This window comes from Musca autumnalis, unplaced genomic scaffold, assembly GCF_047663935.1.
Source record: "Musca autumnalis isolate F117 unplaced genomic scaffold, ASM4766393v1 scaffold_4, whole genome shotgun sequence".
Classification (NCBI taxonomy): domain Eukaryota; kingdom Metazoa; phylum Arthropoda; class Insecta; order Diptera; family Muscidae; genus Musca; species Musca autumnalis.
In genome coordinates this window covers 130,446,364-130,463,064 of record NW_027411977.1, presented here as the reverse complement: position 1 = coordinate 130,463,064, position 16,701 = coordinate 130,446,364, and positions in this window count along the sequence as shown.

Genomic DNA, 16,701 nt, shown 5'->3' with positions numbered 1-16,701 from the left:
TTAAGCTATTACCTCCTCCTTCAAAATCCACTATAATATTTTGCTATACGTATTAGTTTCGCGATATTTTGAATATATTTACTTGTACTTAAAATATAGGTTGTACTCACAACCAGGAATATTAGTCAAATATTCCGACTTTCGAAGCTGTTCTTAAAAAGATCGCGTTCGAATGAAACAAAAATTAATATATTTTTAAAAAGGTCCATGTCATAGCTGTTAGAGTTGCCAGATATTTTACCGAAATTTTGACATTAATTTTTTTATTTTTGGCCAATGGGTGGATCCACTGTGCAATGGTAGGTTTCTGAGGCAAAAAGTCTATTTTTGAAGTCATATATTTGTAGAAAATAGTAACGGGATTAGATTCTTATCACTTTGAGCCACTTAGAAATACAATCATTTCAACCTGGCAAAGCTTCATGGCCACATACCGGGCTGGCAAAGATATTGCATCTTACATTGTAAAATTGTATACAAATTTATGAAACGAAGAACAAATTTGTTTCGCTCGACAATTAAAAAACGTTAACTTAATAAACAATTTTTTAATGGTTAACACGTGTAAAGGTATGTAAATTAATATTCTGATTAAGAATTAAAAGAAGTTAGATTTGGTAAGGAATATTTGATGTAGACTTGTGGTGTATTTTTAGTGTAGTTTATATTGTGGTTTATGTGGTTTTTGGAATAGAACTCTCGGCATTGCGACGTATTGTCGAAACTATATACTATATGTGTAGAAAATTTCATGTCCGTATGGATCCGAAAACTTATAGAAAAATACTTACAGATAGCGTGACACTTAAAAATGTGGATATTTTTATTAATTAGACTGGGTTGGGACTGGACGATGCTCAATATGACACAAGTCGCCAAATTTTATAGCAATCTTATCCGAGTTACACCAAGCATTGAAATCTTCAATATTCTAGATCTTTAAATTTAATAACTGGTACTACAAGCACCTACTAAATTTCAAGATCTTAACCTGTAATTATAAAGTATTCAAATAACGGACGCGATCGCGGTTTTCTACTTCCAAAACATAAATTAATGATAGAGGTCACAATTACTATTGTTTTGTATACCAATGCGTCTAATAATCTCTGAGATTTCGCGTTTGGCTAAAACACGTTGTGGGGGAGGTCCCCCACCCCTCCATAAAAAGTACCTGACGATCTATTCTCAGATCTTATGAATCTACAAATAAAATTTTATCAAATTCGGTCCAGCCATTTCAGAAGATTTATATTTCGAACATCATGGTATACCTGAAAAAGTTTCTATATATATGTAGATATATATATCTGAACCGATCAGAACCAAATTTTCAGGACATGATTCTAAACTGAACAGGATTTACCATATCAAATTTTAAGGCGATCGGATGCAAATTGTGACCTTTGTGGGGCTTAAATATAAAATCGGATTAAATCGGATGAAACATATATATGAAAACTATATCTATATCTGAACCGATTCTTACCAAATTTTGCAGAAGTAATTTTATGCCCATTATAAACATTGGAACGAAATTTGGTAGCTCTAGCTGCTTCCAATGACTTGTTGCCTCAAAAACCTGTCATTGGGCCCAATGTGCGTTATTGAGATTAGAAGTTCATATTAGTACAATGGATTGACAGTATCGCCTCCTTATATTACAATGTCACCTTAACTAACATAAAATGAAAACCGCCTTTTTCTTTCTAAAAGTGTGACACAATTTCTTTTATTTGGAACTTTGTATGTATGCACGCGTCTGTTGTTGCTTTTGTGTTTGGCATTCCTATACATTTCAATAAAAGAAAAACAACCAACATTTATACATACGAGTAAATGTGTGTATGTCAGAGTCACCACCAGTTAGAGTCTACACAGGTTGTGCGCGAGAGTAATTTACGCTCACGGCCCAGCTAGCATTTGGAAGTGAGTTACTCACTTCCTCTACCAAAAGTAATCGCATTCTGAACTTCTTTTCTATAAAAAAGCGATACTTTATCATTTTACAATAACAAATGTATTACTGTTCAAATTAGATCGATCTGCAAGAACTTCCTAGTGTCACAGAAGAAGATGAAAATTCTGCATTTGATTGTTTACACAAACAATTTACATTGTTTTACTATTTCTTCTCGTGAGAGAGATACGGTGAGAGTTTTACAGCTATTCCAAGTATTTGCAAAGACCAACAACAAGAAAAATATCATTCAGTTCAATATTTCAAGTGCGAAAGGTACGGGAAAGTGAAATTTCAAAAATATAATTAATAATTTAATATTTAATCATTAATAAATTGAAAAGTAAACAAGTATGAAAAGTCTATTGTCGGACGGAGCCGACCATGGGATACCCTATACCACTATCCCTGGACAATCGCTCTCCACGGAACTTCTTTTCAATGATTGTGAAAATTTATATATCAAATATCAGAGATGTAATGTATAATACTTATGACCAAAATCAAAAAGTTATCTAGCATGACAAAGACATTTTTGCAGCAGGAAAGGAAAATTTAGTTCACACAAACTAAAATATAATGAAACCCACTTATGTAGTACTACTACTTTCGTTGTTTAACCGCTACGTTATTGAATTTTTTACCAATTTCACACAAAAGTTTCAGTCCATTTAACCCGCTATGTATGTATTATCTGATCTTCACGTTGGTTTGTACGCTTCTTCATCATAAACTTAAACTTTGTTTAAAATTTTGCGGGTTATTATTTTGACCTACAGAGCCGCTACAAAATTGGTTAAAATTTTGTTTTTTGTCAATTTCATTCCCTGAACATTTCACGATCATCAGCAAAAACTAATTATTTCTATTCTGGCCCGAACCCAACCTCCTTAAAAAATTCGTTACAATCGTTCCATAATTGCGGCCTTAAGCTTGTTTACAGTTTTAATGGACGGACACACATCACTAAATCGCTTTATCTCGTCGAGATATGAATTTTGGCATACCAAATAAGGGGTCTAGGACGAATATTTCGTGGTGTTACATAAACTTTTGGAGAGACAATATGTAGCATGGGATAAAATTGTGGTTCTCTACACAGAACCCATTATATATTAGGCAGTAGACCCTTTATCTAGCAAACACTTTATTGCAATACATCAGAGGAAAGGTCAGTAGTTTTTTCATATGTAGGCTACTTTGCGAAATATATATGTCCTCAAGAAATTAAAATATCGACCAAAAATAAAATTTTTATATTTTTCATACAAAAGTAATGGTACATTTCACCCGCTAAAGAATATCAGATCATCATTCAAAATTGTAGGCATCTTTTTCGACCTATACTCTTACCCGGTTCAAAATTTCGTGACTATTGATGTATAATTGCGACTTCTAGCGAGTTTATTATTACACTACAAACAAATAACGGAATATATTAGGCTGTAACTCTGTTATCTGATCAAGCACACCAGCATAATTGGCATCAATTAAAAGGTCAAGCGTTCCACTTTCAAGTATATTCCACTTGACCAGAATGTCACTTCTAGGAATTAAGATATAAGCTGTATATAAAAAATTTGCACAATTTTCACACAAAAGTTTTGGTCCATTTAACCCTCTAAATATTATCTGATCGCCATCTCAAATTGCAAGCTTCTCCTTTGGGATATACTCTTGCCTTATTTAAAATTACGCGTTGATCGGACTATTATTGAGACCTACAGAGCCGCTAGAAAATTGGATAAATATTATGTTTTTGGTCCATTTCACCCGCTAAATATTTCACAATCATCACCAATAAGAATAGGGATCTATTCTGATCTGAACCCGACCTCCATACAAAATTTCGTGACGATCGGTCCATAATTGCGGCCTGGAGCGTGTTTACAATTTATAATGGACAGACGGACGGACGGACGGACTGACGGACGGACACACATCTCAAAATCGCTTTATCTCGTCGAGATATGAAGATTTGTATACCACATTGGGGGTCTCCGACGAATATTTCGCGGTGGTACATGAATTTTTACCAAAACAAACTTATAATACCCTTTTCCACATTGTGGTATAGGGTATAAAAAGTGCAGTGACTATATGATTGTGACTGACAATAAGCAGACAAATAATAATATGTATTGTGTATAATGTGAGTGATATTTAGATAAGAAAAAATAAATTTCATTTTCTTTATCATAGAGTGAATTTGAATATTAGAAAAAAAAAATCTAAAAAATTCCAAAAAGTCAAAATTTATTTATTTTTTATTTATTTATTTATTTATTTATTTATTTATTTATTTTTTTTTTATTTATTTATTTATTTATTTATTTATTTATTTATTTATTTATTTATTTATTTATTTATTTATTTATTTATTTATTTATTTATTTATTTATTTATTTATTTATTTATTTATTTATTTATTTATTTATTTATTTATTTATTTATTTATTTATTTATTTATTTATTTATTTATTTATTTATTTATTTATTTATTTATTTATTTATTTATTTATTTATTTATTTATTTATTTATTTATTTATTTACTTATTTATTTATTTATTTACTTATTTATTTATTTACTTATTTATTTATTTATTTATTTATTTATTTATTTATTTATTTATTTATTTATTTATTTATTTATTTATTTATTTATTTATTTATTTATTTATTTATTTATTTACTTATTTATTTATTTACTTATTTATTTATTTATTTATTTATTTATTTATTTATTTATTTATTTATTTATTTATTTATTTATTTATTTATTTATTTATTTATTTATTTATTTATTTATTTATTTATTTATTTATTTATTTATTTATTTATTTATTTATTTATTTATTTATTTATTTATTTATTTATTTATTTATTTATTTATTTATTTATTTATTTATTTATTTATTTATTTATTTATTTATTTATTTATTTATTTATTTATTTATTTATTTATTTATTTATTTATTTACTAGCAAAATGCCCGCTACTTCGTATGCGGAAAGCATATAAAAAACAAATAAACAATATATAATATGGAAATGACAAACACTGAAAATTTGGTCGCACTAATACCAATTTTAATCAATATTTATTTTTATCTTAGTACTGTACGTACCCTTTAAGTTCGATTTTCAAAAAGATCAGCCGTATCTCACCCTTACACATTAACAGCGAGATCAACGTTGCACACCAATACACACCCTAACTCCAAAAAATAAAAATTCCAGCACTGTCCCTACACCCAAAAACAAATTGAGTACCATTAAATAATTTTCGTACTTATGGTACGTATTTCGACGATATATCTCATCCATACACAGACATTAATACAAAATAATTACAGTAAATTTCATAATAATTACAGTATTTCCAAATCTCAAGATTCCAGCTGTATCCGTTCGTCCAATTCCAAATTGTACCAAACTTAGTATCAAGTCAAACTCTTCGTATCCATAAGTAAGATTTTCCAAAACTACCTCAATCCTTCACTTTAGTAGTAATCTTACTTCCAAGTTTCAGGATTCAAACTCTATCCGTTAAACCAAATTAAAATTGTACAAAATTTAGAACAATTTAGAATTTTCGTACCAATTTTCAAAACTTCCTCAACGCAACAGGGCTACAATAATCATACTTTCAAATTGCAGGATTCCACCGCTATCCGTTCACCTACATACAAATTGTATTAAATTTAGTACCATAAGTTTGCTTTTTCAAAACAACCTGAATCCTACTCTTCGACTGTAATCGTAATTCAAAATTTCAGGATTCCAGCTCTATTAATTCACCAGAATCCAAATTGTATCAAATTTAGTACCATTTCATTCCCAAACAAAATTTTCAGGATTCCAGGTCTACACGTTCACCCAAATCTATATTGTACCATATTTAGTACTTCTCGTACCCATACGTACGACTTTTCAAAATTTCCTCAATACTACACTCCTACAGTAATCTTAATCCCAACACTATCCGTTTACTAAAATTCAAATTGTACCAAATTTAGTGGTTTTCGTACCCATAAGTACGAATTTCCAAACTACCTCAATTCTACTGTCCGGCAGTAATCTTAGTTCCGTTCATCCAAATCCAAATTGTACCAAATTTAGTACCATTTAGTACTTTTCGTTCCCAAAGGTACGAATTTCCAAAACTATCTCAATCCTACACCCCTACAGTAATCTTAATTCAAAACTTTAGGATTCCATCTCTATCCGTTCACCCAAATCCAAATTTATTACTGCTCGTAATCATAAAAACGAACTTCCAAAACCATATCCTTATTTCAACGCCATATCCCAACCTTGATTCCCATACCAAATTTGAAGATTCTAGCTTTATCCATTAAAAATATGAAATTGGTACCAAATTTAGAAACTTTTAGTACTTTTCGTACACTTATAGGTCGAGTTTCTAAATACCCTTTGGTACATCTTCCTAACTCTCCACCAATGACCACTCGTTCAAAATTTCAGAATTCTAGCTCTTCGCGTTTGCCTAATACAATGAATTCCATATTTAGTACACTTTAGCACTTTTCGTACCTTTCTACGACGAATTTCCAAAAACCCCTCTACACAAAAACAAATTGTACCAAATTCTATACAATTCGATTTTCCAAAACAACCTTAATCCTTCACTTAAACAGTAACCATAATTCCAAATAACAGGATTCCAGCGCTATCCGTGCACTCAAATCCAAGTTGTACCATTTGGTACATTTCGTACCCATAAGTACGAATTTCAAAAACTACTTCCATCTCAATCTTATACTCCAACAGCAGTCTGACCGAATTCCAGGATTCCAAATTGTATCACAGGTAGTACCACTTAGTAATTTTCGTACCCTTACTACCTCAGTCCTACACCCAATAGTTATCCTAATTTCAAATTTCAGGACTCAAACACTATCCGTCACCCAAATCCAAATTCTACTCTATAGCCTACCGCGAACGGGTTTCAAATTCTAACTCTTTCCGTTTACTAAAATTCATACTTTAAATTAAAATAAATAAAATTAAAATACTTAAAATTCAGGATACCAGTTCTATCCGTTCACCCAAATCCAAATTGTAATAAATTTAGTACCATTTAGTACTATTCGTACACATAAATACGAATTTCCAAAATTTCCCCAATCCTATGCTCCAACAATAATCTCAATTTCAAATTTCAGGATTCCAGCTCTGTCCGTTCACTCGAATCCCTATTGTACCAAATTTAGTACTTTTCGAACACATAAGTACGACTTTCCAAAACCACCCTCATATCTCAGTCCTACACTTCACAGTAATCTTAATTCCAAATTTCAGGTTTCCAGCTACATACATACGTTCACCCAAATCCAAATTGCACTAAATTTAGTACCATTTAGTACTTTTCGTACCCATAAGTACGAATTTTCAAAACTACCTCAATTCTACACCCCACCAGTAATCTCAATTCCAAATTTCGAGATTCCAACTATATCCGTTCACCCAAATCCCCATTGTCCCAAATTTAGTACTTCTCATTAACATAAGTAAGAATTTCCAAAACTTCCCCAGTCCTACACTCCAACAGTAATATCAATTCCAAATTTCAGGAATCCAGCTCTATCCGTTCACCCGAATCCAAATTGTACTAAATTTAGTACCATTTAGTACTTTTCGTACACTCAAATTTCCAAAAGCCCTTTGGTGCATATTTCTTACTCTTCATCAGTGATCCTCAGTCCAAATTTGAGGAATCAAACTCTATCCGTTCACCCAAATCGAAACTGTACCAAATTTAGTGCTATTTAGTATTTTTCGTACCCTATGTACGAATTTCCAAAACTTCCACAATACTAAACTCCACCAGTAATCTCAGTTCCAAATTTCGAGATTCCAGAGCTATCCGTTCACCCAAATACCCATTATACAAAATTTAGTTCCATTTAGTACTTTCCGTACACATAAGTACTAATTTCCAAAACCACCCTCATATCTCAATCCTGCACTTCAACAGTAATATTAATTCCAAATTTCAGGTTTCCAGCTCTTTCCTTTCACCCAAATCTAAATTGTACTAAATTTAGTACCATTTAGTACTATTCGTACACATAAATACGAATTTCCAAAATTTCCCCAATCCTATGCTCCAACAATAATCTCAATTTCAAATTTCAGGATTCCAGTTCTGTCCGTTCACTCGAATCCCTATTGTACCAAATTTAGTACTTTTCGAACACATAAGTACGAATTTCCAAAACCACCCTCATATCTCAGTCCTACACTTCACAGTAATCTTAATTCCAAATTTCAGGTTTCCAGCTACATACATACGTTCACCCAAATCCAAATTGCACTAAATTTAGTACCATTTAGTACTTTTCGTACCCATAAGTACGAAATTTCAAAACTTCCTCAATCCTACACCCCACCAGTAATCTCAATTCCAAATTTCGAGATTCCAGCTTTTATCCGTTCACCCAAATCCCCATTGTATCAAATTTAGTACCATTTAGTACTTTTCATACACATAAGTACGAATTTCCAAAAGTTCTTCAATCCTACACTCCAACAGTAATCTCAATTCCAAATATCAGGATTCCAGCTCTATCCGTTCACCCAAATCCCTATTGTACCAAATTTAGTACTATTTAGTACTTTTCGTACACATAAGTACTAATTTCCAAAACTACCCTCATATCTCAATCCTACACTTCAACAGTAATATTAATTCCAAATTTCAGGTTTCCAGCTCTATCCGTTCATTCAAATCCAAATTGTACTAAATTTAGTACCATTTAGTACTTTTCGTATCCATAAGTACGAATTTTCAAAACTACCTCAATCCTACACCCCACCTGTAATCTCAATTCCAAATATCGAGATTCCAGCTATTATCCGTTCACCCAAATCCCCATTGTATCAAATTTAGTACCATTTAGTACTTTTCATACACATAAGCACGAATTTCCAAAACTACCCTCATATCTCAATCCTACACTACAACAGTAACCTTAATTCCAAATTTCAGGTTTCCAGCTCTTTACGTTCACCCAAATCTAAATTGTACTAAATTTAGTACCATTTAATACTTTTCGTACACATGATTGGTAATTTTCCAAACCATTTCCTTTTAGAAGCACCACTTCCCAACCTTGATTTCCATACCAAATTCCTATATTCCTGGGGCCTATTATTGATTTCATTAATTAGTTATCGATTTCTTCAAATTACAGGTTTTGAAATTGAATAGTTATGACTGTACATCTCCATCTATATATATAAATGAGCTTGGTGATAAGTGATTGACTGACTGACTGACTCATCATCAACGCCCAGCCAAAACGGCTAAAGCTAGGAGCTTGAAATTTTACCAGTGGGTCACTGTTGATGCAAATGTGCGAGATAAGGCCGGGTTTTAGAAAATTCGTCCTGGAACCACAAAAAATAACAACAACAAAAATCCTTATTTTTCATTATTATTACGTACTTATGCACTTAGTTGGCCCTCTGCAAGACATGTGTCATATTAACAATGCTATAACTTCATGATACCGTAAACGATCACACATAATTTCAAATTTTGTAGTTTACTTCTAGGCGCACTTATTTTACCTTAAACCACTAAATAATAGAAAGACAAGACATTTGTTATCTTCCATTGCAACAGAATAACTAAATGTTTGCAAATCAATGAAAGTGCAATAAAATTGTGCATACTACCACTATTTATTTGCAATTAAGAATTTTATCGTATATGGAGATGTACAGTCATAACTATTCAATTTCAAAACCTGTAATTTGAAGAAATCGATAACTAATTAATGAAATCAATAATAGGCCCCAGGAATATAGGAATTTGGTATGGAAATCAAGGTTGGGAAGTGGTGCTTCTAAAAGGAAATGGTTTGGAAAATTACCAATCATGTGTACGAAAAGTATTAAATGGTACTAAATTTAGTACAATTTAGATTTGGGTGAACGTAAAGAGCTGGAAACCTGAAATTTGGAATTAAGGTTACTGTTGTAGTGTAGGATTGAGATATGAGGGTAGTTTTGGAAATTCGTGCTTATGTGTATGAAAAGTACTAAATGGTACTAAATTTGATACAATGGGGATTTGGGTGAACGGATAATAGCTGGAATCTCGATATTTGGAATTGAGATTACAGGTGGGGTGTAGGATTGAGGTAGTTTTGAAAATTCGTACTTATGGATACGAAAAGTACTAAATGGTACTAAATTTAGTACAATTTGGATTTGAATGAACGGATAGAGCTGGAAACCTGAAATTTGGAATTAATATTACTGTTGAAGTGTAGGATTGAGATATGAGGGTAGTTTTGGAAATTAGTACTTATGTGTACGAAAAGTACTAAATAGTACTAAATTTGGTACAATAGGGATTTGGGTGAACGGATAGAGCTGGAATCCTGATATTTGGAATTGAGATTACTGTTGGAGTGTAGGATTGAAGAACTTTTGGAAATTCGTACTTATGTGTATGAAAAGTACTAAATGGTACTAAATTTGATACAATGGGGATTTGGGTGAACGGATAAAAGCTGGAATCTCGAAATTTGGAATTGAGATTACTGGTGGGGTGTAGGATTGAGGAAGTTTTGAAATTTCGTACTTATGGGTACGAAAAGTACTAAATGGTACTAAATTTAGTGCAATTTGGATTTGGGTGAACGTATGTATGTAGCTGGAAACCTGAAATTTGGAATTAAGATTACTGTGAAGTGTAGGACTGAGATATGAGGGTGGTTTTGGAAATTCGTACTTATGTGTTCGAAAAGTACTAAATTTGGTACAATAGGGATTCGAGTGAACGGACAGAACTGGAATCCTGAAATTTGAAATTGAGATTATTGTTGGAGCATAGGATTGGGGAAATTTTGGAAATTCGTATTTATGTGTACGAATAGTACTAAATGGTACTAAATTTAGTACAATTTAGATTTGGGTGAAAGGAAAGAGCTGGAAACCTGAAATTTGGAATTAATATTACTGTTGAAGTGCAGGATTGAGATATGAGGGTGGTTTTGGAAATTAGTACTTATGTGTACGGAAAGTACTAAATGGAACTAAATTTTGTATAATGGGTATTTGGGTGAACGGATAGCTCTGGAATCTCGAAATTTGGAACTGAGATTACTGGTGGAGTTTAGTATTGTGGAAGTTTTGGAAATTCGTACATAGGGTACGAAAAATACTAAATAGCACTAAATTTGGTACAGTTTCGATTTGGGTGAACGGATAGAGTTTGATTCCACAAATTTGGACTGAGGATCACTGATGAAGAGTAAGAAATATGCACCAAAGGGCTTTTGGAAATTTGAGTGTACGAAAAGTACTAAATGGTACTAAATTTAGTACAATTTGGATTCGGGTGAACGGATAGAGCTGGATTCCTGAAATTTGGAATTGATATTACTGTTGGAGTGTAGGACTGGGGAAGTTTTGGAAATTCTTACTTATGTTAATGAGAAGTACTAAATTTGGGACAATGGGGATTTGGGTGAACGGATATAGTTGGAATCTCGAAATTTGGAATTGAGATTACTGGTGGGGTGTAGAATTGAGGTAGTTTTGAAAATTCGTACTTATGGGTACGAAAAGTACTAAATGGTACTAAATTTAGTGCAATTTGGATTTGGGTGAACGTATGTATGTAGCTGGAAACCTGAAATTTGGAATTAAGATTACTGTGAAGTGTAGGACTGAGATATGAGGGTGGTTTTGGAAAGTCGTACTTATGTGTTCGAAAAGTACTAAATTTGGTACAATAGGGATTCGAGTGAACGGACAGAGCTGGAATCCTGAAATTTGAAATTGAGATTATTGTTGGAGCATAGGATTGGGGAAATTTTGGAAATTCGTATTTATGTGTACGAATAGTACTAAATGGTACTAAATTTATTACAATTTGGATTTGGGTGAACGGATAGAACTGGTATCCTGAATTTTAAGTATTTTAATTTTATTTATTTTAATTTAAAGTATGAATTTTAGTAAACGGAAAGAGTTAGAATTTGAAACCCGTTCGCGGTAGGCTATAGAGTAGAATTTGGATTTGGGTGACGGATAGTGTTTGAGTCCTGAAATTTGAAATTAGGATAACTATTGGGTGTAGGACTGAGGTAGTAAGGGTACGAAAATTACTAAGTGGTACTACCTGTGATACAATTTGGAATCCTGGAATTCGGTCAGACTGCTGTTGGAGTATAAGATTGAGATGGAAGTAGTTTTTGAAATTCGTACTTATGGGTACGAAATGTACCAAATGGTACAACTTGGATTTGAGTGCACGGATAGCGCTGGAATCCTGTTATTTGGAATTATGGTTACTGTTTAAGTGAAGGATTAAGGTTGTTTTGGAAAATCGAATTGTATAGAATTTGGTACAATTTGTTTTTGTGTAGAGGGGTTTTTGGAAATTCGTCGTAGAAAGGTACGAAAAGTGCTAAAGTGTACTAAATATGGAATTCATTGTATTAGGCAAACGCGAAGAGCTAGAATTCTGAAATTTTGAACGAGTGGTCATTGGTGGAGAGTTAGGAAGATGTACCAAAGGGTATTTAGAAACTCGACCTATAAGTGTACGAAAAGTACTAAAAGTTTCTAAATTTGGTACCAATTTCATATTTTTAATGGATAAAGCTAGAATCTTCAAATTTGGTATGGGAATCAAGGTTGGGATATGGCGTTGAAATAAGGATATGGTTTTGGAAGTTCGTTTTTATGATTACGAGCAGTAATAAATTTGGATTTGGGTGAACGGATAGAGATGGAATCCTAAAGTTTTGAATTAAGATTACTGTAGGGGTGTAGGATTGAGATAGTTTTGGAAATTCGTACCTTTGGGAACGAAAAGTACTAAATGGTACTAAATTTGGTACAATTTGGATTTGGATGAACGGAACTAAGATTACTGCCGGACAGTAGAATTGAGGTAGTTTGGAAATTCGTACTTATGGGTACGAAAACCACTAAATTTGGTACAATTTGAATTTTAGTAAACGGATAGTGTTGGGATTAAGATTACTGTAGGAGTGTAGTATTGAGGAAATTTTGAAAAGTCGTACGTATGGGTACGAGAAGTACTAAATATGGTACAATATAGATTTGGGTGAACGTGTAGACCTGGAATCCTGAAAATTTTGTTTGGGAATGAAATGGTACTAAATTTGATACAATTTGGATTCTGGTGAATTAATAGAGCTGGAATCCTGAAATTTTGAATTACGATTACAGTCGAAGAGTAGGATTCAGGTTGTTTTGAAAAAGCAAACTTATGGTACTAAATTTAATACAATTTGTATGTAGGTGAACGGATAGCGGTGGAATCCTGCAATTTGAAAGTATGATTATTGTAGCCCTGTTGCGTTGAGGAAGTTTTGAAAATTGGTACGAAAATTCTAAATTGTTCTAAATTTTGTACAATTTTAATTTGGTTTAACGGATAGAGTTTGAATCCTGAAACTTGGAAGTAAGATTACTACTAAAGTGAAGGATTGAGGTAGTTTTGGAAAATCTTACTTATGGATACGAAGAGTTTGACTTGATACTAAGTTTGGTACAATTTGGAATTGGACGAACGGATACAGCTGGAATCTTGAGATTTGGAAATACTGTAATTATTATGAAATTTACTGTAATTATTTTGTATTAATGTCTGTGTATGGATGAGATATATCGTCGAAATACGTACCATAAGTACGAAAATTATTTAATGGTACTCAATTTGTTTTTGGGTGTAGGGACAGTGCTGGAATTTTTATTTTTTGGAGTTAGGGTGTGTATTGGTGTGCAACGTTGATCTCGCTGTTAATGTGTAAGGGTGAGATACGGCTGATCTTTTTGAAAATCGAACTTAAAGGGTACGTACAGTACTAAGATAAAAATAAATATTGATTAAAATTGGTATTAGTGCGACCAAATTTTCAGTGTTTGTCATTTCCATATTATATATTGTTTATTTGTTTTTTATATGCTTTCCGCATACGAAGTAGCGGGCATTTTGCTAGTATACGATAAAATTCTTAATTGCAAATAAATAGTGGTAGTATGCACAATTTTATTGCACTTTCATTGATTTGCAAACATTTAGTTATTCACGACATCTGTTGCAATGGAAGATAACAAATGTCTTGTCTTTCTATTATTTAGTGGTTTAAGGTAAAATAAGTGCGCCTAGAAGTAAACTACAAAATTTGAAATTATGTGTGATCGTTTACGGTATCATGAAGTTATAGCATTGTTAATATGACACATGTCTTGCAGAGGGCCAACTAAGTGCATAAGTACGTAATAATAATGAAAAATAAGGATTTTTGTTGTTGTTATTTTTTGTGGTTCCAGGACGAATTTTCTAAAACCCGGCCTTATCTCGCACATTTGCATCAACAGTGACCCACTGGTAAAATTTCAAGCTCCTAGCTTTAGCCGTTTTGGCTGGGCGTTGATGATGAGTCAGTCAGTCAGTCAATCACTTATCACCAAGCTCATTTATATATATAGATATATATATTTATTTATTTATTTATTTATTTATTTATTTATTTATTTATTTATTTATTTATTTATTTATTTATTTATTTATTTATTTATTTATTTATTTATTTATTTATTTATTTATTTATTTATTTATTTATTTATTTATTTATTTATTTACTTATTTATTTATTTATTTATTTATTTATTCATTTATTTATTTATTTATTTATTTATTTATTTATTTATTTATTTATTTATTTATTTATTTATTTATTTATTAATTTATTTATTTATTTATTTATTTATTTATTTATTTATTTATTTGTCATTGCCACTATTTTATGGTAAAATATGCAATATCTTTCAAACAATGTACTTATTTGTCGCCTAAAGGTACTATATCCAACAAGCATTTTCTATCGCCCATTACCCGAAGCAGTCACTCCCGGGCGATAGAAACACACATCCGCGATATCGCATTCTAATTGATGTAGGCACACCGTTCGGGAAGAAATGAACCACGCACTCGTTTCCTCATAAATGTGTCTCATGCGTTGTCTTTGAAAGTATCGCTTTAGTCCAGAGTCGAGAGTCACGATGGCGATATTTTTATGAGGAAACGAATGCGTGGTTCATTTCTTCCCGAACGGTGTGCCTACATCAATTAGAATGCGATATCGCGGATGTGTGTTTCTATCGCCCGGGAGTGACTGCTTCGGGTAATGGGCGATAGAAAATGCTTGCTGGGGGGAGACACATTGCAATACTCTGATGTATGTATACATATGTGTTTTTGTAAATTTTGCGTTTGTATTTATATTTCATCTATTTCCCAAACAAACATATATTTGTTTGCAGTACCCAAACATTTGTAGTGTTAGGGACTGGTTGCAAACAAATATATGTTTGATGCAAAATATGTTTGAGACATATGTTAGAGAGGTATTTTTTCCCTCCGTGTAACTGATAAAAAAATTAAAAATACAAAAACATATTTTTATACCCTCCACCATAATATGGAGGATATAATTAAATTTGTCATTCCGTTTTTAACGCATCGAAATATTCATTGGATACCCTATAAGGAATATACATATATTCTTGATCAGGGTAAAATTCTAAGTCGATATAACGATGTCCGCCTGTCCGTCCTTCCGTCCGTCTGTTGAAAACAAGATACAAGTCGCAATTTTTAAGATATAGCTATGTAAAATGATATAGAAGTTTGAATTTCCCCTTGGATGTATGATATTGCAAATGGGCTATATCGGTCAACGTTTTGATATAGCCCCCCATAGAGCGGTACCACCCGATTTTCTGTATTTTGAGAGTTTTAGCCTCATTACCACACAGAAATTGTTGAAATTTGGTACTTTGCCTTCGTTAGGGATATAAAACTTTCCCTCAGAAATTTGTTTTTATAGGACCACGACTTCATATGGCCCCATAGAAGTGTACTTCCTATTTTCGGTATTCTGAAGGTTGTGGCCCCAGCAATAGTCTTTGTTGCAGATAAAAGCCTTTCTGACTGAAATTTGTCGGTATAGGTCCACGTTTCGATATAGCCCGCTTAGAACGGTGCCCCCCAATTTTCGTAATTCTGAAGGTTGTGACGTCAGTATCCCACCGAAAGACTTAAATTTTTTATTTAGTCTTCTATGGGGTTATAAAATATTCCAGAAGAGAAATATTCAGTATTGGTCCGGGGGTTCCTATATACCCCACAGAAGCGTACCTCTTGATTATCGGTATTTTGAAGGTTTTACCGAAATATCGGAAATTTGGTATTTAGTCTTCTTTGCCTCTATATATCGACGTTTTGATATAGCACCCAAAGAACGGTATCTCCCGAATTTCGGTATTTTGAACGTTAGCCACATTGTTTTACCGCTCTAAATGCAATTTCTTCCTTGTCCAATAAATTAATTCCATTCACCTTTTCGATTCAGTTATAAAACGTATTGGGCATTTAATTTACTAAAAAGCACTATTTATTTAAGAAAACACAAAACACTGATTTATTCACTCACTTTACCGTCTTTACTCTACGTTGGTATTTAAAAAAACTGAAGAAATAGGACAAGATAATTCATACCATTTTTTCTTTTCCTCTTCGCTTGCTACGTTGGTTAACAACAACAAAACAAGAAACACACCTGTTTGACGCATACACGCCACCAAAGCACCAAAGTCCCCTTCTTCGCCTCTACGTCTTATATTATAACACACACAGCTCTTTATTATAAAACAGCATT